Consider the following 21,932-nt stretch of genomic DNA (forward strand, 5'->3'; position numbering starts at 1 on the left):
TTATGATCATGGTTATTAATTTCTGATGCAGCTTTTTGGTTTGGATTATTTGGGGGTGGAGGGATTTGGCAACATATATGAGAAGCCTGGGAGATTTACTGGCATAAACATCACAGCAGAGGTCTAGCCGTAAATAACAGAACTTCTAAAAAGAAATATTAAATCCCACATTATTAGTAGGTATAGGAAGAAACTTTAAAATGCGAAAAATAAGTTGATACAGACTAGGCTTTCTGCACAGGTTGCTTCCGAAGGGAACCTCTGCAGCGGGACCAGACGTGCTTTTTGTCTGTTTGCTTTGCTTCTCCGAAGAACTATGATTCCAAACCACTCAGTGGGATGGGGGTGCCTCCCGAGTCCTGGTGCAATCAGCAGACTAAGACCGTACCTGTGGTTGATTTTGCTAATGACTGGGGGTCACAGGATATGACTCTGAGAGGTTATGTTCCGTTCCCTCACGCACGAATGCACAGTGATGAGCTGGCGATGCCAACATTCCAACTCTGGGAACACGCTGAATTCAGATAACCTTGAGTCTGGAGGCACCAGGCGATGTCTTGTTCTCAGCTTGGGCAAACAGCCTCGGGGGCGGGGGTGAGGGTGTCAAGCTGGCCTGCCAGGCCCTGCGCATGGGGAGTGAGGGGCGCCGGGAGCCTGGCGTAGCCCGGGCAGGGCCTGCTGCCCTCACAAGGCCTGCTCGTCGCAGGGGAGGCGGCTGCTGTTGGGGCCTGGGATGTGCTGGCCTGGGGTCTCTGGGCACAGCGGGGACTCCAAGGACGTTCCATGAGCGCCTGGAGAGCAGGTCTGGGCTCTAGGGGTGGGTTTGGTTGGCTGTACGTGGGCACGTGCTTGAGAGACAGGATCCAGAACCTTGAGTGAGGCCCGGGTAGACCTGGCATGGAGGCCGAGAAGCAAGACGTCAAGCAGGGGGCAAGAGGAGCCTTGGCAGGTGGTGGCGCCATGGGGCGGGAAGGAGAGAGGATTTGAGATTTTCTTCCAAACACCAAGAGTTGAAGGACGCAGAGAGCCAGAGCTGCAGAGGCCCGTGTCCCCTCTCCCTCGGGTGTTTGTGGAAAAGCAGTAGCGCTTCTGGAGAAATGGGACACGCTGCGGTAGAATTGTGCTGGGCGCCCGGAGCCTCTCCCTCAGCCTCCACTCTGCCCCCGGGGGGTGCCATGGTCCCCCCTTCCCCGCCGTCCCCCACCGCCTTGCTCTTGGGCCATCGACAGGCTGCAGAGCCTTTGCCCCCTGCCCAGCCTGTCGCAAAAAGCGTGCCTGCCTGGGATCTCTCATCTGAGATTTTCTAGAAAGCTGGCAGGTGGGATCGTCTTCTATCAGCCATAACCCAGAATGGGGCCGGGAAGGGGGTGGAGGGGGGCCACGAGGTGTAGAAGCCTGAGATGCTCCTGAGAATCTGCCCGAGGTGCATCCGAGGAAGGAGGTCTGAGAACGCAGAGCAAAGGTGCAGAAGGACCTCCAGGGGAAAGCAAACCCGGGAGGCGGCCGGCTCCTCATTTTACCTGTAGATCCTCTTCCGAGGCCATGGCCACGAGGGGGGCCCATCTCTGGTTTCCCTCTGCCAGGGTTTAAATCGCCGCCCCCAGCCCACGGCCACCCCCGACGCTCGGTCAGCCCCCCGAGTGGGCAAGCCCTGGGCCACCACCCTCCCCGCAAAGCCGGCCAGCTCGGGCCCATGCAGGCCATTTCTGCCAAGCAGAGGAACAGACCTCTTTCTCCCCCTGAAGTGCTAGTTAGGAGTCGATCTTCCAGTGGGAAAGAAAAATTTAGGAGCAGGGAAATAAACGTTTAACCATCTCAAGCAATTAATCATAAAATTACCTCTTATTCCCTCCCAATTCCCACCTAAGTAAATTAAACTAAAAGAAACAACTGGCTCAAGTGACAACTAAAATTTAGATGAACCAGATTTTTAATGAGTTTCTCAAATGAGCAGAGGAGTGATACAATCATCATTCAGTCCAAATTGCTAGGCTGGGACCCAACTTCGAACCCCCAAGGCTGGTGCCTTTGAGAAGTCGCACATGCCCACATGAGAAAATACATATATTTAGACGATTCTTTTGGATTTTTTTTTTAAGTATGAGGCATATTCCATTTGGGATTCTTCGCAGTAATTAAGATTTGTGGAAGGGTGAATTTTAGAAATAGGAGCCCTTCAAATGTTTTGTTGGCAATGTGGGGAAAGGATATTTGCAGATGACTGTGTGATGAAACAGAATTACGAGCTCCTGGAGGGGAGGCCGCTCCTTCGAGAGCCGTCTAATGCATTATCATAAAGCCCTGGGGAGAGTCTTCTGGATTGTTCCTTAACAGCAAGCACACACAAGCCAGACAAGTCGTTTGTGCAGAAAGGTCAAGGGTGTCAGGGAATCGTCTCCAGGCGAGCAAAGCTGCACGGGGTGGCCCCTGCTCTGGCCTCACGTGGTGCCTCTGGCCGCCTTCCCAGCCGCCTGCCAATGGGCTGACACCAGATTCAAGGAAGAGTTCCATTTTCTTAATTCCAGCACCTTGGCTTCCCATCTCCACGCTCATGGGTAACTGAGGGCGTAAGAGGAGCTCTCAGGTTCTCTGCCTTTCCCCCTCTCCTCGGATTCCATCCAACCAGGGTCGTGAAGCCCCCCTGGGACGCATGAAGTGCCGACGGCATCTCTGATAGAACCATCCAGCCCATCTGTGCTCGGACAGACTCCTGTCATCTCTCTGGAGCCCGGCGAGGCTTTACTGTCCACCCACTTGGTCTCCGCGAGCGCAAAGTCCTCCTGGTCCTCACCGTGGAATGGCCTCCCCGAGGCTGGGGTTCTCAGGAAGCCTACTTTCATGGGGAAGGGGATTGCCTCCCCAGAATGCCCCCCCCACCCCAGGACCTGAGGCTCTGCTGCAGATGAAAGTCTGGCCTTGTTGGCACCTGTCAGGGGCGCGTGCACGGAGCATCTGAAGCAGATTCAACTTGGCACACAGGTGCTTTGCTCCTAAGGATAGTTTGAATATACGGGGTTTGGGAAATTGTGCCAAAACCACAAAATGAATCAGCTCTCTCTGATGAAATCATCTGATCTTCTTCCTCAGGAACATGCCAGGAGGTGAGGGAAATGTGTAATGAAATCGGTGGCTTTTGAGGCACCTGATTTGACAATGGCGCTGTAGCAAACTGTGTGTCGAGGACGTTCGGAGATGCCCTCTCCAAGAATAGCTACCCGGCTCTGCCCTTTTTCTATGATATAACCATGACCTTCAAGTTATGACGGATCCTGTTGCATCTCAGGAATGTGATGTGGCATAATTAGAATGTGCGGTCTGGGCAGAGGTGCGCACAGAAGGGGTTGCGCCAGAAACGAGTCAGAGGTGCAGGGAAGTAGGTGCAGCAGATGCGGGGCTTGGGGAGGGCAGGGGCATGGTGCCTGCAGGGCACTGTGGCAAAGGGCCCTCCTTCGGGTTGAGTGAGTGTCAAGATGTGTGGACAAATCCCAAGACTGAGCCCTCATGGAAGCTCGGGTGTTCTGGATTGCCCACATCTGTCATCTGGGCTGGGACGGGTCCTGGGGGCAGGGGTGGCCATGGCTCGGGGGCCAGCCGAGGACTGCAGGCAAGAAGCAGGGTCTGGCATCCACTGGGAAGCCAAGACCTGTCTCTGGATCTGAGCCTGAGCGCTCGGCCAGGTCACAGGGCGGGAGGCCAGGTCACAGACACGTGTGCAAAGAGGTAGCCGCCATAGGCTCAAGGTGGAGACCTCCTCCCGGGTGAGAGCATTTAACTCCACTTCACTCTCGTGTCTCCTACTCCCCTGTTCTGTATTTTTGTAGAAAAAGACGCAGTGAGAGATTGTCAAGTGCTTTGATACAGACATTTAACTCGGACCCATTCCCATGGTCTAAGCTACTGATTCTCTTCTTTATTCCTTTTTTTTTTTTTTTTTTTTTAAGGAAGTTCTTGCAGAAGAACATCTTCTTAGCAGACTGACAGTGGTGTTGAACAACACTCTCATCCACTCCATCATCTGGTCTAAATGCTTCTGTTCCCATGTGACAGGACAAAACCAAGATGTGGAATCCTCCGCACAGAGAGAGCACGATTTCAAAAATTACACATCTAAACAAGCTGGTAGGAAATGTAGACGAATGCCAACAGTTAGTGGTCGGTGCCAGACCTCGTAGGTGATTTCCTTTCCTTTCCTTCTTTCCTTTCCTTTCCTTTCCTTTCCTTTCCTTTCCTTTCCTTTCCTTTCCTTTCCTTTCCTTTCCTTTCCTTCCCTTTTTTTTTTTCCCTTTGGTTTTGGTTTGTTGAAAATTTCCACACACAAAGGATTTGTTCTGCTTTTATAGTGAAAAAATAAATCACTATTAAAACCAAGCTAAACCAAACCAGCGATCATGAACATCACTGGGAGGTCAGGCCATGGCCTCCCTGGGCAGATGGGTACGTCGAGAGGAATTCCCTCAGTGGTGGGCTGCTGGCGGGCACTGTGCTTGGAAGAATTCTCCTTGGAAGAGTGGGGAGGCCAGTCCCGTGAGTGTGTGTCCTCGTCTGAAAGTCTCCACTTTTGAGTCTTGCCTCCGACACCTTCGCTTTCACGCAGATGCTGGGAACAAGTGGTCGGATCAAAAGACCCTTCCTTCTGTAAGTAGCTGTTCTGTCCCATTCTCGCCTTACAAAATCGTAGAAACTCACCAAGCCACGGAGTGTGAGATTATCCATTTCAACCACTTCATGTTACAAATGAGGCTGCACAAGGATATTAAGCAGCGTCCTTCAGATTACAAGAGGGTTTGGACTGGGAAAATGCATTTACTTCTGTTTACAGTTGGCTTCTCCACATCCATCACTTCCACGCTCATTCATTTTGCCATTTTTGCGGGACAGACGGTGGAATATTTCATCAGGAAATAGGACGTATCCACTCATGTACAGTCATTAGGAATTAAACCGCAAATGCCATTCCCCAAATTAATTTGGTTTATACTTAAATGGAGAAAGTGCCTGCCTGGGGCTTCATTTTTCACTGCAAGAAGAGATCTGGCTCCTTCCCTGTGCAGCCTGGGAGGCCTGGGGTGGGGAGCAGAGGACCAGGGAGAGGCTGCTGGGGAGGTGTCAGGGTGGGGGTGCCTGAGCTGGGGCCTGGGGATCCGATGGAGCACATGCTGGGGGTGAGGAACCCTCGTTAGGATTTGGGACATGAATACAGAGGAAGAGAGGCATCTGGCAGGGGTGCATGGGGTGAAGGGGAAGGGTCAGCAGAGCGCTGGGTGCAGGGATCACTGTCGGGGAAACACTTCAAGGACTTCCTGCCTTCAGCTTTCATACTTTTCTCCATTTGCCTCCATGACTCTGAGTCCCTGTCTCTTCTCCCCGCTTGTCTCATCCCTCTCCCATCCTCCTCATCCTCCTGCCTTCTCACAACTCAGGGGCTCTCCAAGGGCTCTTCCTTCCACAGGTTCAAGCCCAGCCCTTGGGGGCCGGGCTCTGAGTCATGTTCCCTGTCCAGTCTCTGATACCAACCATCACGTGTCACCTCTAAGTCCAGTGTGTTCCAATCCTGCTGGTGAAGCAAGCACCAGGGCGTGCACCATTGTCAGAGCTAGCTAGTTGGAAAGGGTGAGGAGGCCGAGGCGGATGTGGAGGAGGGAAGCTGGTCAGAGTTCCACAGAAAACAGAAGTGCTCTTGCAGTGAGATGAGTCCCAGAAGAGGCTCATTTGCAAGGGGCAGCCGAGAGTCATCAGAGCTAGTGGCAGCTGACCTGGTGCCTTCATTGGCCTGAGGGGAGGAGGGGTGGAGAGTAACCACAGCTTGGAGGGAGCACAGGTGTGGAGTCTCTGAGAGGTCCCCCTTGGAGCTGGATAGATGCTCCACTGGAAGGGCGGGAGCCACATTCCACACATGTCTCCAGGACCTTCAGACTGGAAGTGCTTTGAGCAGCCAGGGTGAAGACTCAGCTGTCTGGAGATGGTAGGGACCTTTGCTTGAGGAACAGGGATGGCTTGTGGGTGGTGACCTCACTGAGGACGAGGAGGGAGCCAAGGGGATAATGCTTAACTTCCCTTCCTCCTTTCCTCCCTCTCTCTGATGTCCAACTTTGGCCAAATCCAAGCAGAGCTCACACGTGGGCGTCCAGCTGGTGTGTATCCCAGGAACCACGAGGGAAGAAAACACCTTGGACCCAGTCACAAAGCTCAAGATGGTCCCCTAAGTACAGCTGGTGTTTTCTTCTCTGAAAACCCAGCTGGCATCAGCTCTGCTCCTGCCCCAGAGGCCAGCCTGCTTGTGCTACCTGCATCCTCTTGGCAGCATCACTGAGCAGCTTGTTTCAAACTTCTCCGGGGCCAGTGCAATTCTCCCAGAGACCTGCCTAGATGTGAGCCCAGATCTGGGAGCTGATTCAGAAGCTGAAGACTCGCTGCCTGTTTCTGAATCCTCCCAGAGCTCTGCCTCCAAGGGCACTAGGCTCATGGGAGAAAGTGTCTATCCTTTTGTTCACACAAGCTTGCTGTGGCCTTGCCATATGTGGGCAGTGTCTCTGCATTCACTGGTAGCAATGTTGACTGTGAAAATGGGCGAGAGAATTCCCTGACAGACACACCAAGTGGCCCTCCCAGTGCAGGGCTCCTTACTGATTGCTTACTGTGCACAAAATACTGAGGACCTATGACTTTCTAAGTAGCCCTCCACACCATCCCTCACCAAAAAAAAAAAAAAAAAAAAAAAAAAAGGCAATTTGGATAAAAGATATGTGGGCTCTGAGATATGACAGGAAAACTGAAAAAAAATTGAGATTAATAAATGTTTACAAATCTATAAAAATGCCTGGTCATGACTAATCAGCTCAACTCATAGAATTTTGGTAACATATTTAAACTTTTTAATGATGTGCTATGGAGGGACCATCACAGTATAAGTGTCCTGAGCCCTCAAAGGTCTTACAGAGCTCAGTGCAAGCACTCGGCAGTTACAGAGCTTGAGCTGCAGACTGGCCGTATGTTTCATTACTGAGGCCTGGAAAACACGATGTGAATACAGCACATACACCTGTCATGGGAAATCAATGCTGATCAAGTCATTAGGAAGCTGAGAAGAGATATTTAGTTGCTATGAATGCCACACAACATTTGTAGCCTTTCAATCTCATGAAATCCTATTTTTTTGTTCTCTAAATATATGCCGGTTGGTGGTCTCAATTCCTGTTTCCCTGAAGTTGCTTTTCCTAGAGATTTGGCCAAATTTGTTTTCTTTAGATTCTGATTCAGCATGTCTGTGTCTAAGGGCTTGACAAGTCCTAAGCTGTGCAAGGAGCTGGAGCAAGTTGTGTTGGAGATGGAGGTAAGGCTGAAGAGTTTGTTGGGGGCAATGGCTGTGACAGCTAAGGGGAGAGAGCAGGATGGAGCAGTCAGGGGTGAGAGGGTGGGCACACCAGGCTGTGGCGCAGACCTGACTGTCTCTGCTCCCCACTCAGGATGAAGTGCTGGAGCAAACACCTAAGAGAGGAGCCCTGTGTTGGGTGGAAAAACCAAGCCCTTGCATGGCCTTGCTGGTCTTTGGCTGGAGGCCACCTAAAGAGTAACATGAGCTTGCCTTAAAGGTGAGGTAGACCCCAAAGGAGCTCACAGCTGGAAGTCTCAGACAAACACATGCCCCCACCCCCCAGCCTGGCAGCGAATCCTTTCTAGAAGTTTCGTCCTAGTGGCACTTCTCTATGTCAGCAACCACTTCCTCTGAACCTTGATGAAATCCTGCTTTGTTGGCCGCCATATTAATTGATGAGAAGCAGACGTTCACAGATGGAGGATCACATTCAGGAAGTTAAGACACCCACATCTGGAACCAGACTCTGGCCAGGGGATCTCCTGACCCTACTTACTACTTTTATTCTTGCTGGAGCTTCCTTGTGAGGGACTTTTCCACGCTGACCTTGTCCGAAAGCCACAGATCTCTTTCTGCTTGAGACCTGATAAGCCCCAAGGGTTCTTCAAGATAGGGTCTCACTTCCAGAAAGCAGCGGCCTCCGCAGGCAGGAGATGGTGGTGCGCCGCGGGGTGGGGCGCGGGGCTGGCGCCGTCCCTCCAGGAGGCTGGTGACTTGAAGAAGCCAGGCCTGCCAGCCGCACATGCGTAGTTTGATGGGTCCGGGCCAGGGTGACTGTCACAGAATGATTAGTATCCAGAACTATGCTCCCTGGGATCGGTGTTTATGCCATAATTTTCAACTCAGTGGATGGTCTTTGGTTCCCATAGTTGTGGAGAACTTTTCTGATTATGAATTATTATGAAGTGGTATTTTCAAAACTTCACTCTAAAAATAATGGATTTAGAATGGTTCAGAGCAAGCTTCTAAATATTTCAACACCGCCTTGCATCTTTGTTTCAACTTTTGCCTACTCAGGCTGAAATTGCTTAAGATTTATGAATCTGGTAAAAGAATGCGCTAGGTGCTAAAATCTCTATAGAAAAAAAAAACCACCCTAAAAATAGCATTAATTTGCACAATTTGATAATTATACCATGAAGCATTGCAGAAGATTAAAATGATCTCATCAAGGCAATCAAAGGATTTCATGACTGGAAGGGCATAGATTTTCCAGAGTGATTTCAGAAACACATGTCCTGATACGTCAAACTCCTTCTCTTTCCGCAACAGTCTCAACTGTTGAGGCCGGTGACCCGCAGCCCATTGTGAAGCTTACAACTTATGAAAAATTTAAAGCACATGAAGCAGGAAGGAAAATACAAAAGTCCGCTTTTCCTCGTGTCTTAACCACCACACATCGGTTGTGAAGTCGAGAAAAAAAGTCTTGTTTTGCTTTCTGACAAGTGACCCTATTTTATGGCATTTTATCTCCTTTCCAGGCAGGGATACTATGACCGGACCCTCCCTATCATATCTTTGAGTCTCAATCCCCCTCGAAGTCAGAGAGGTAACTATGGGGAAAAGACTCATGGCTGCAGCTTGTTCTGTCATCCTAGCAGGCAGGGGGGACGTCCGTGAGGCTACACGTTGATCCCCAGAAGTGCCACCGAAGTGTCGCTGCCCACTTCTGAGGGCTCAGACAGGAAAGCTGGTATGAGAGGAACTTTTTCAGAGTTGATTTTGGCCAAGGGCAAACAAAAAGCTCATTTCTCTTTCCAGCACAGAAGGTAGTCTATCAAAAGAAAGTTATTTGTGTCAGAATCGTTCCATTGGAGATGAACTGTGTGTTATTAGGTTCCTTTAGTCAGTAAAAAAGTGAGTATTTATGGCATGTTGTAGTTCACAGCCCTAATAATCCCTTACTATTGAGTGTGTATTTGTGCGTGTGCGTGCGCGTGCGTGTGTGTCTTTTTTACCTATACCACTTGCCACCTCTGACTCTAAATTTCTCCACGCTGTAGGAAGGAATTGGCAGGAACAAAAGTGTATACTTTCCTGTGGTTGTGGAAACCGATGACCACAAATAGGCCATCACCAAGAGGGTGATATAAAATAAAATACATGTATTCTCTCATAGTTCTGGAAGCTGGAGGTCAGAAATCTAGGTGTCGAAAGGCCATGTCCCGTCCGAAGGCTCAGGGAAGCCTCCTTCGCTGTCTCTCCCAGCTTCGGGCCATTCCTGGTGATCCCTGGGGTCCCTGGGCTCGTAGATGCGGCCCCCGCGCCACGTCTGCCTGCATCGTCACGTGGCCTCCTTCTCTGCGAGCTGGGCTCCTCTGTGTCTCCGTCCAAAATTTCCCTTCCCATAAGGACACCAGTCGCTAGGGGCCCACCCTGATCCAGGATAACTTCATCTGAACTTGATTGTGTTGACAGAGACTCGATTGCCAAATAAGGTCACACTCATAAGTACCCAGGGGTTAGCGCCTGAACAGACCTTTCTGGGGGATACAGTTCAACCACCCACAGCAAAAGGACAAGCATAGAATTAAAAGGTGGACAGATTGGGAGCCTCCGTAGCAGCTGGGGCTTCAGCTCGTGGCCCTTCCTGATTCACTGAGGGGGCCGCCGCTTTGCTCTCACGTGGGGTCGTGAGCCATGCGCAGACATGGTGGGGGACAGGTGTCCTGACCGGTTAGCAGTGTGTCCAGACGTGCTGTGGACATGGGAGAGGGGATGGCAGCCTGTGTGCAGCTGACCTGCCAACCTGGTGCATTGTTTCTTGGCTAAGCTATTCACTTACGAGTGTTACACACCGTATTCATGAAGTGAACCAGGATCTCAATCCCCATATTCCAAGCCAAGCTCTTGACTTAAATCTGATTTTACCCCAGCTCCCAACAAAGAGTCGTGATGTTGTGCAAACGATGACTCACCTAGCCAGTGCCCCCGGGATTCGTAGGGCCATGGAGAGGCATCCATAGAAAGAGCAATTTTCAAAACAAGATGTGTGCTTTCTGAAATCACATCATAAATCCTTGACCGGGATGCTAAGAAATTTAAAAGTTTCAGGGAAGGGAAAACAGAATTGTCTTTCCTTTACTCTTACACATTACCTTATGCTCCATGGTTAATAAGAAGCCCTGACAAAGGAAGAAATGTTATGTCACTTGTCCCTTAATTTTGTGAGTCTTGTTCATAGATTTCACCTCCAATCATGCGAATATAAGATGAAACTTCTAGAATATCAGGGTCATTGTATTTGTCTGCTCAGCCTGTTGTCACAAGGTGCCACAGACGTGGGGGGTGACACCACAGAAATGTATTTGTGGCACTTCTGGGGGCTGGAAGTGCGCAAGGTCAGGCTGGGAGGATGGATTTCTTCTGTGGCCTTTCCCCTTGGTGGTCTTCTCGTTGCACCCTCGCGTGCTCTTTGCTGCGTGCGTGCGTCCACGAATGTCTCTTCCTCCTTATAAAGGATGCCAGGCCCATTGCATCCGGGCCCCAGCATTATGACTTCATGTGACCTTAATTATCTCTTTGAAGGCCCTGTCTCCAAAGAGCAGTGCATTCTGACGTCCTGAGCGTTAGAGCTTCTATCCAGGGATTTGAGGGGGACACAGTTCAGCTCATAACAGTTTCAGAGGACCTTGCAGACAAAACTAGGCAGCTACTCTTTTCTAGAAGACTGTGCATTTTGCAATTAGTTGAGTGAAGCAAGTCTCTGGTAGCAGATTGAAATTTTCTGTTTCAGGGGCTTAACAGATCGGAGGTTGCTTTCTCCTTATGTCACCTGGTCAGTGAGGGTTAATGGGAGGTCACTTGAGACCCTGGCTGATGGAGTCTTCCAGAGTGGTGTCTGCACCTTAGGGAACGTGAGTCCCCGTGTGGCCGTGGCAAGGACAGCACGTAGACAAGTCATGCTCACATGTCCCCTGGACGTGACACATGGCTCTTCTGGCCACTTAGCCCCAGGGCCTGGGAAATGTGGGGAAGTACGATCACTGAACACAGGCCCCTGTGCTACAGCCTGATAGGGCAGGAGAATCTAAACCTTTGCTCTAGGTCATGATGAACCCAAGTCATATTTTGCTCTCTATAACCTGTCTGTGGTGGGAGGGATAAAAAAAAATGAATGAAACATAAAAAGAAAAATATTTGTGTGTTAAAAACTCCCAAAGTGTTGTCATAGTGCATTTTATTCTGTGATTTGTCTTCCCAACAGCACTGAATAAAAGGCTCCCTTGTGAGCTACCCAGGATATAGCAACAAGACTCAACTCCAGACTTCAAGGAGCTCTCAGTCTAGAGTTAAGAAAGCCAAGAATGTGGCCAGAACTATCCAGATGAATGTAGAAGTCACTCTAGGTAGAGGGAAGCTGCTGATGGCTTTCTGGGAAGACGTCTGGGTAGATGCCTAACACTTGTGGGCAGGTAAGGGCATGTGCTCTCAGCAAAGACGACAGGTGTATGTGTGAGCTGTGTGTGTGTCTATGTCCTATCACCCAATTCCAAGGTGGGGATAGGGGCTTCCCAGGGCACCAAAAAGGTCTCTGATGCCAGCTGGGTGTACTGTGATTCAACTCAATCTGATACGATCTACTCAGAGACAGCATCAGATCCCAGAGGATAGGGCTCAGTCCTACAAACTGCCATTTGCATCAGATACTCATTGCAGGTCCAGGTCACCTGCGCCTCTGACCTACTCACTATAGGTCAGAACTTCCTACAACCCTCTCCTTGGGTTCAATTAATTTGCTAGAACAGCTCACAGGAGTCAAGAAGCCTATTTATTCACTAGATTGTCAGGTTATTATAAAGGATATTAAAGGAAACAGATCATCAAGATGAAGAGAAACCCAGGATGAGACCCCAGACAAAGAACTTTATGTCTCTGTGGAGTTTGGGGCCCAGCTCAGGGGTATGTGGAAGCATCTGGTTCCCCAGCCTGGAAGCTCTCCCCATCTTGACCTTTTGGGATTTTATGGAAGCCTTATTACATGCGGATGATTGAGTAAATCATTGACCATTGGTCATGAATTCAACCTCCAGATCCTCACCCCTCCCAGGGAAATCAGGGGTGAGAAGGGGACCTGAAAGTTCTAGCTCTCCATCCCTGGTTAGTTCCCCTGGCAAACATTCTCCCCCATAGTTACAGGATTTCCAAAAGTCACCTCATTAAAATAAATTCATTCCTGGTGGAAAGGGACTTGTTATGAATAATGAGACACCCATTCACCTTACGGCTCTGAATGGATTTCAGGAAGTGGGGACACAAGACCAAATATTATAGCAAAATATGTTCCCATTGCTCTCATTGTCCAGGAAATTCCAAGGGTTTGGGGAGCTGTGAGCCAGGAATCTGCGGGAAGACCAAGATATGTATTTATTATAAATCATAACAAGACAGTACGTGTGAGAGTGAGACCGAGTGTGTCTGCGTGTGCTGGTGTGGGTGTCCCCTACTCCGGGCCCTGTGGAGCTGGACCCCTCCTTCCACCCCTGCACGTCCATCCGCACCTGCATGGCCATCCTGGGCTCCTGGGCCATCTATGAAGGTGAGAGGAAACAAGAGGGCAAGTGCAGGGGGATCAGGATTCCAGACATGACTTCAGTAGAGTTGCAGCTGATTGGTTTCATCTCTGTCTCCACCCCACACCTCCCTCTCTCTTCCTCTAACTCCCTTAAAAACACCGTATTGAGGTAAATTGAAACAGAATTGTGTAATTGTTTTTTTGGGTTCCTTCTGAGGTTAAGCCAGATGTAGTAGTTGTTGGGACTCATCTTCCTAAATTAAAAGAGCATCTGAGGAAATAGAATCCTTATATGACTCTGTCCTACCTCGTAACAGCTACACAGAGAATAAACCCACTGTTGTTCATTTGTTCCTTCTAGCTCTAAAAACTGAATTCCAGATTTCGGAATAGCTAATACAATTATTTAAGTAATGAGGTAAAAACATATAAACACACAAAACCCCAGCTGGGCCCAGGATTCCTCTTAAGGAACTACTTTCCTTGAAGGGTTATATGAGGATTAAACGAATAGAGGATGTGAAATAATGCCCATATGGCCAGTCTGTATTTGGTGTGGGCTGTTGTTTGGGGAGCTTGCCCCACATAGCCAGAAGAGGAGGGGGGACGTGAGCAAGAGGAAGAGAATGAGTGAGGGGGGGAAGGCAGGTCTGGAAGGGAGGCAAGAGGACGTCATGGGTTTGGGGTAACCCAGCAACATTCTAGAAAACCGGCGTAAGCAGTTCATCTGGACTTCGGTGTGTTGAAATCATTAAATTCTGTCCCCTGTTTCTCATTTTCCACCCAATTGTTGTGAACATTGGTAAAAACCAGGCTAGGCCTCCAGATACTTTGGGTGAATGGTTTTCTTGATTTGTGTCACCTGTTCAGTGATGTAGGAATCGGGGTACGTATTTATAAAGGAAGAGCTGATTATATTATGTATTATAAAGGAAGAACTGTGCAGTTTTGAGGAGGACTTTGAACTTCCACAGACCATGGCATTGGACGTCATCCATTATTCCTGGATCTCATGGCATCGTGTTTGGATTACACTTCTGTGCCCATGTGAGTATGTTGCTGAATTGAAAAGTTCTCAGGACAGAGACAATGCCCAATATATCTGACACTTCACCAAGTGCACAGGCTGTGCGGATGGCCCTCAGGAACGACGGGATCATGTGCTGCTGTCGGGTGGCTGGGGCAAGTGCCAGTGGAAGTGGTGGAGCTGTCCCGGGCTCTGGTCTCCCAAGTTTACTTCCCCCATCAAAGGCTAGAGATTCATGTTCATGTAAAATGCTGGGAAAAATTAGTAACAATTTTGAGATTAACCTAAGGCATCCCACTTCACAATCACATCGAACCTATTAGAGCATTTGGTATCAATCATATACAAAGTATTTGCTATATTTTAAATGTGTGCCCATTTTAAAGAGCAAAGGGAAAAACCGTCAAAATTGATTAAAATGATCTCAATGATTAATAACTAATAAACACATCCTTAATCATGTTCTTTAACAAGGAATGCCAAGGAGCAAAAGTCTAGGGCGAAAGACATGCACATTTTAAAACTCTGGATATTTATTGCTAATTTGTCTGCCATAAAAGTTGCACCAATTTATACTTTTGTATTGGGGTCAGGGAGGAGCGGGTATCTTCCTACTGTGCAAATTCACATGGTTCCCTCCTTACTGGGAAGTTAAAAATTTTTTTCATGTGACCGTTATTCTTTTGCGCTGATTTTATATGAATTTCCTCCTCAAGAGTTTAACAATTTTTCAGTTAGTGTGTTCATATGTTTAACTTTTTAAAAATTTGCCGTTTATGGTTTGTACTCCATCTTATTTTATTTTTTTTTCGAACTCTATCTTAAAGAGTTTCTGACATGGCTTATTTTTTTAAAGTTTAAAAAATAAAAATAAATTCACAAAATAAAAATAAGACCAAGCATCACGTAAAAGGAGAGAAAAACCAAAAAAGCAAATAGGCATAATATACCTAAAATGTTGACTATAATGGAGCATTTAGACCTGGCCTTCCTGATGGACAATGTAGACAGGGATTAGCAACATTTTCCTGGAAAAACATAGCAGTCCTTCAAACAGAGCAAGTGAATTATCCTATTTAAACCTAAAGGAAAAAAAAAAAAAAACTAAAGGAGTTTATCACAGGAATGTGTTAGGAGGTTTTGAAAATGTCTTCGGAAGAAGCTATTAGACCCTCGCAGTTATCGTCAAGTAATTCTGTGGTTGTACATATGAAAAGAGTTACTAAAAGCATTGAGCCCATTGCCTCCTGGGATTGGGGATCTGGAGACCATTTGAATACAGCAAGCAAAATAAAGGGTACTGGCAACAATAAAACCATCAACTTTTAGTCTTCTCGTGTAAAGACAGTAAATAAGATAAAATAATAGAAATAGTCATCACTTACCGTAATAATAATTTCAATACTGAGACCGTTTGATCACTCCTCCCTTATAAATTTGACTGGGAGACTCATAGGGGCATAAAGCAGAGACAGTTCCCAATCCCGCGCTCACACATACTCCGGTCCCTCGTGTTTTCATTCAGCTGTGCACTCAACAGCATCCCTTTTGCAGACTGGCGCCAATCTATGCGCCTGAGTGAGAAACCCTAGTACTTGGGAAGCTGAGGCCAAAAAAACCCCGAATCTGTTCCCCAGGATTACCCAGCTAATGAAGAGCAAAGCTGAGGTGAAGGTTCCAGACCCCTGACTTGGGGCCTCCAAAGCAGGAATCTTCAGATTGCTAAGGGAGATGCAAAGAATCAAAAGTATGAACTTTGGGACACAGTCGCTGAAAAGATGAGGAGGGTGGGTTCCAGAGTCGGGGGTGGAGGCTAGGAAGGACGGACGTGGGGAGCCCTGCAGGTATGGGGTGCAGCACTAGGCTGCAGTAACTGACGGGTCCTGGGGGGTGCCAGGAGCCTGCATAGCGACTGGAGGTCATGGGACAGCTGAAGAGCAGGACCTCGCAGGCCCAGGGGAGCTCCTCTCTGCAGTGACCCCTGAGCCCTGCAGCTCCCTCAGCTGCTGCAGCTGCTCTAGGAGCCCCAGAGAGAGATGACCTTGTGGTCTCCGCACTCTGCAGGGCTTCAGCATGGGGGAGGGACACTCGCCGTGGTCTCAGGCCCCACAGGGGGCTCTGCGGCCCCCCACGAAGGGACTGCCGGCCCGGGGGCAGCACCTGCTAGTAGGGCTGGGATCACCCTCCCACCTGCTCTCAGGCTGGGAGCAGCTGCCTGGGGGTGGCACTTCCTTCCCCCCTGAAGCCTTGTCCCTTCTATTTGATTTGAAAATCCATCCTACCACCTGCAGCAGCACGGTCACCCATCCCACCACCCTCATGTGGAGATCTGGGGATTTGAGTTCACCACAGCACATCAGGGGAGCCCCGAGCTCTGGGAGGCATAGCAGCGGTCAGCCTCTTCCAGGAAGGGGAAACACCACCCATGCTTTCTCCTTGAACCTAAGGTCCCATGGGTAACTGCTTAGTTGGCCATTCTACTCTATTAACACTTTCCCTGGAAACCGTGTGTCTTCTTAGGTGATCACTCAGGGGTTCAAGGAGGAGAAGCAGTTAATCCCTGGGTGGTGGTATACCTCGGAGGGGTCCCTGGGTGGAGGTGTCCCTCGGAGGGGTCACTGGGTGGAGGTATCCCTTGGAGGGGTCACTGGGGGGAGGTGACCCTCGGAGGGGTCATTGGGTGGAGGTGTCCCTCGGAGGGGTCACTGGGGGGAGGTATCCCTTGGAGGGGTCACACTTCAGAGCTGGCTGCAGGTCAACGGGCCTGGCTGCGTGATGGCACCTGCTCCACATGTGGGGCTGCAGAGGGTTGGGGTGGGGACCAGGATCACTGCACTGGCAGCAAACTAAAAACATCTGCCCCAAAGGACAAACAGGGAAAATGCATTCGTTTGAAATGGCCGTGGCGTCGTTCTGCAGAGGAAAGCAGAGCAAGAGCAGAGCAATGCAGGCCTCGGGCCGGGGTCTCCCCGGTGCTATGCAGAGGGGCTCAACAGATCAACCCCCTGACAGTAACAGCTCATGGCGGTGACTGAGGCAGAGAGTCTCGGGCCTGGGAAAGACCAGGTTAGAACATTCTAATACAGGAATGTTCCCGTTTCAAGTGCCGATGCCAAATACAGCCCCCAGTAGAAGTCTATGGTTCGCAACGCAGTGTAAGGATCATTTTTCTCAAAAAGTAAACGATCCTGGAGGATGCTTACCTTCCTCATCTGATTTTTCAGAAGAAGCGGCTGTGCAGGGAAGGTCGCAAGAGAATGTGAGTCGAGGCCGAATTCGTAGCCTAGAGAGGGCCTTACATGCGTGCCAGCCCCTCTTGCCCTGCTTCAAATCCTCTTTCAGCTCAGGGTAGAGCCAGGAAGACCCGGCTACCTGCAGCGTTCAGGGAGACGTGAGAATGTTCGCACTGAGCTTCTGCACCTGCAAGCGCTGCTCCCTTAGCCAGGAGGATGGATTTGTCCTCCTGGGGCGTCCGCCAGGATTGGCATCTGCTCATTGTGCTTTGTAAGAACTTTTCCTTAAAAGTAGAGTTTATATCAGCCTATGCTCACCTGAATTCATCTGTCCTGAAACGTTTGCAAATAAATTAATAAAGATTTTTTTATTTTTTTTATTTTTTACCTAGTAGCCCTGCTTCTTGGAGTTGATCAATAATTAGCAATCTGTGATTTGAGTCAGGAGGTGCTGCGAGTGAAGCAGTTCGCAGCCTCACAATTTCTATAAACCATCAGCTGGAAACAACCTGGATGTCCAACCGGGGACTCTCCTGGCTTGTGTGGTGTATCCAGGAAGATATGGGAAAAAGGTGTGGCCTCCCGGCAGCCAGTGTCCAGTCTCATGGCCTGACAAGCACCCCTTCTTCCACAAAGACACAGCCCCAGTCGGGACGCCTGGCTTGGCAAGTTCCAGGGAAGCAGAATTCCTCTCTCGTGTGCACCTTCACTGGGTGCTGTCGTGTAGTGAACAACCTGTATAACTGCGCCTGGAAATCCTGTCCAACAATAGAGACACAAGTATTAGGGTAAATTCCTGGGGCAGAATATTACATAGCTATGAAGAATCAGGTCATAGGTGGATGTTTATTGAGAAAAACAATGCTTTTAAGGTCAACACTGCAAAATAAAGCAGCAGACCACGAAGAGTGTAAAATGTAATTAGAAACACCACCACCACCTTGGAGAAAGACAGAAAAAGGCATAAACTAAAATTGTAATCCTAGGAGATGAATTTTTCCCTAGCAATCTCATATCTTAAAGTTTCTGCATGTATAACTTTGTAATTAAAACAAAAGTAGGCTCGTTCTCATGGCTCACAGTAGCTACGTCCTACAAAGCATCACAAACGCCGAATCAGAGGATCCGGAGCCCATGATCCCAGAGGACACACAGGGCTGGGCTCCCGGGAGGCTCCATCACAGCACTGGTACCAGCTGGTCAATATGTAACCTCGTTTTATGTGCCGTTTCTGGACAAAGACATTTTAATTTATATCTCTTATCCATAATAATTACATGCAGTCCTTATTGGTAATAAAACACTGACCAAGAGGGTTTAAGCTCTTCACTACCGTGGGTAACGCAACCATAAATTTCTCTGGCTGGCTGCCTCACACAACGCTCTCGCAACCACATTTTCTCAGCTCAGTCAGCATCTCCCACATCCGAAAGTCTCGCAGCTCTTCCACCTTTCGCGGCTCTTCCACCTTCCACATGCATTTCCCCCTGAACACATCACAGCTTCCTGGCGTGTTAGGAACACGGACAGCACTTCGGAGCTACGCATGGGGACTGTTTTCAACAGTGAAATCACCAACGAGAGCACGAAAAAGCAAAAACGTGGCACTCGATAGACCACGAGAGGGACACTTGCCCACAGCTGAGGGCTGGGACCTGGGGTGGAGCATCCCTGGGTCCTCCTCAGCTGGGAACTGGGGCTTTCTGCAGTTCTAAGTTTCTGCCGCTCCGTGCACGTCCACAAATGACCGCAGAACACCGTGCATATTGATTTTGGAGTTACAAATAAATTCTATTGAGAAAGTGACTTTGCAAACAGGAAATCAGCGAGTGAAGAGGTTCAACAGAATTAAAAGCTAACAACTCATCATTGTAATCAAGTGAAGTCATTCCGATGACATTTCAGGTCTTCCAGATAAATCATGTGGATCTGAATTCGCTAAATTCCCGTTTTCTGAACACAGGGCTAGCCTGCCGTCCACTAGGGAATCATAACCCATAAAATTTAATGACATTTAATATGTTTTATGTTAGAGAGCAGTAATTTGCAATCAAAATCATTATGTCTAGGTTTTATTTTCCTGCGTGGAATTTTATGCATAAAGCAACGAATCGAAGCAAGATGTGCTGAAATCCATGTGCGGCCCTGGTGACAGAGGGGGGCCTCTGGCAAGAAGGGCAGGGTTGCTTTGGGGAGTTCCACACTTGGGAGGGATCCTATTTCACTTCCCTTGGCTGGAGCCCCACCCAGCACCTGGGAAAATAGACCCCCTCCACCCCACCAGGCAGCCCTGCCTGCCAGCGCTGCTTCAGAAAGAGATTTAATTGAATTAATAGAAAGCAACATCAATAAACATTAGCTCAGTGAGGCTCTCGTGGTGACTCCAGGGCCGCAGGCTCAAGCTGTTGCGGAACACACCCTCTGTCTTGGCAGAGGTCCCCGACTTGGTACCTCTCTTGTGTGGCCCTCTGGAAACCTCCACCACTGCCCGGGAGGCAGGGACCGGGGATACCTCCAGCCCACCCTCTGCTCTGTAGTCATCCCCTCCTTGTAAGGGAAAGCACTGCTCCCCGTGGCACTGGGCCCGGGCCTGGGTGGGACTGGGGTTGGGCCGGGGTACCCATCAGCGAGCACAGCCTTCCCCTCTTCAGCCTTCCTCCCCCGGGGTGCTTGCGTTGTCTGCATTTAGGAAGGGCTGACAAAATGGGGAGTCGTCAGCCACACCCCAGGTGGAGAGAGGAAGGTAACAACAGTTGTGAGCAGAATGGCTCTTGCAGATCCTGCACTGGTCGTCACAAGAGGAGAGGCCACTGTAGTTGGGCAGGTTGGGTGATGAGAGAAAGAACAGGTTTCACCAGGTTATCTGCTCCCGAGGGGACAGCAGGGACGTGGTGGGGATTCTCCGCAGGACCAGTTGAGGGAGCGCGAGAACACTGTTCCTTATGGGAAGGTCCAGGTGACAGAGACCCTGCGATCAAGCAAGAAAAGGTCAAGAAGATGCTCTGAGAACAAAAAGGCATCACGTCCCTGCGAGGCTCCTTGTCGGCAAGTAGGATTCTGTGCAGGGAAGCCGGGAGCCAGTCTCCCAGGCTCGTTATTGCTTTTTAATAGTGATTGCAGTGTTATTCCCTTTAACAGTTGACATTGGCACACACGAATGATTGTAATATATAAGGAAAAACATTATAAGAAAAGCCTCAGAAGAGATTCAGCAACTGCATTTCTGTGCCTATTAAAACAGCCTTAATGTGTGATTCCTTCGGCTCTCGTAGACACCAGTGCAGATCGAAGGCCGCGTTAGGGGTTGCCAGCAGGAAAATGGGTTCCAGGGATAACAAGGTGAGTGGATGTGACACACTGATGCGCGCTGGAAATGGAACTGGGCGAGTTCACATGCGCGAGGAGGTGGACAGATGATCACCCTTCACTTTTCCGCTGAGCCAAGAAGAGCCAAGTCGTCCTAAGCAAACGCTAAGCAGGTTGCCCATGTGGTGAGACCTTGCCCGGAGGACCAGGCACTGCAGAGCCACTGCCCCATGCAAAAGGGTTGGGAGTTGGTTGGTGTAAGGGGAGGCTCACCTGTTCTAGAAGGAGGTTCCACCCAATTCTAGAACAGGGCTAACATGTCTACCCCCATGTCCCTCTCCTTTTAATTCCAAGTTTTACAAAGACACCAAAACAATTTCATGGTGACTGATTCACTAAGAAAGGGACTACACACACACACACACACACACACACACACACATTTTTGCTTATATACATATATATGTATTTGCTTATGTGTTATACGTACTATATACACTCGCCTCTTGTTCTCTCAGACTGGACTTCCCATTGTTGTTCACTTGCCTGTTGTCTGCTTCCACCTTCAGGATATAATTGCTATTTCTAGAAGAGACCTTGTGTATTGTGTTCACTACTGAAGCTCCAGGGCATACGCTATAAACCGAATATTTGTGTCCCTCCAAAATTCACACCTGGAAATCTGGTATTTGAAGTTGGGAACTTCAGGAGACGATTTGGTCAGGAGGTCAGAGCCCTCAAGAATGGGACCAGAGGCCCTCATAAAAGGGACCCCAGAAAGCTCCCTTGCCCTTCCTCCCGTGTGAGGACACAGGGAGAAGGCAGCTGTCTGTGAACCAGGCAGTAGAACCTCACCACACACCTGATCAACTGGTGCCTTGATCTCGGACTTCCAGCCTCCTGAACCATGAGAAATAAATTTCTATTGTCTACGAGCCACCGGTTGATAGCACTTCTGTTAGAGCAGCCCCAGAACCAACTAAGACAACACAGAACAATGCCCGGCACCCAGCAGGGAATCAATATGTACTTGTTGACTAAGTAAATGGATGAAGGGATGACAGTTCTGGGGTTGACTTGGGTCCCACCACGACTGTGGTTACACATGGGGGCACTTTGTGGAGCATACTCCTCATCGGCCCTGCTCCTTGGACCCCTGCCAATGTAGGGGGAGTCCCCTGCCCCTGTCACAACTGGGGATCTTCCCACGACAGCTCCCCCCAGACCTCCTCCATGTCCAACTGGCTGCCTGATGTGAACCTTCTCTGGGCCATGCTACTGTCTCTTGGGCGATGCCTCAGTGCATCAGATCTTGCTGGATGTGTGTGTGTGTGTGTGTGTGTGTGTGTGTGTGTGTGTGTGTGTGGTTGCAGTGCCCGCTTAGGGCTGCCCTTCCCAGTCAAGCACTGCAAGGTCTCCTGGGCCTGGGACTGTGGGCTCCAGGGTGTGCGGGGACACTGCTGCTGCTCCTGCCCTCTC

At 49.5% G+C, this 21,932-nt stretch overlaps 1 long non-coding RNA gene across 3 annotated transcripts; it reads left to right on the forward strand.

Annotated features, from left to right (window-relative positions):
* The first annotated feature begins 1,860 nt into the window (after window positions 1-1,860).
* Window positions 1,861-21,581, forward strand: LOC111092347. 3 transcript variants are annotated; one of them, XR_005378879.1, is made up of 6 exons: window positions 1,861-3,101; window positions 3,942-4,119; window positions 9,492-11,787; window positions 12,679-13,934; window positions 20,420-20,486; window positions 21,023-21,581. It is a non-coding gene; the product is annotated as an uncharacterized LOC111092347 (long non-coding RNA). The 3 variants fall into 3 exon arrangements; XR_005378878.1 differs by having other exon boundaries at window positions 20,420-21,581; XR_005378880.1 differs by having other exon boundaries at window positions 13,820-13,934; window positions 20,420-21,581.
* The last annotated feature ends 351 nt before the right edge of the window (window positions 21,582-21,932 follow it).

Source organism: Canis lupus, chromosome 25 (assembly GCF_011100685.1).
Source record: "Canis lupus familiaris isolate Mischka breed German Shepherd chromosome 25, alternate assembly UU_Cfam_GSD_1.0, whole genome shotgun sequence".
Lineage (NCBI taxonomy): Eukaryota > Metazoa > Chordata > Mammalia > Carnivora > Canidae > Canis > Canis lupus.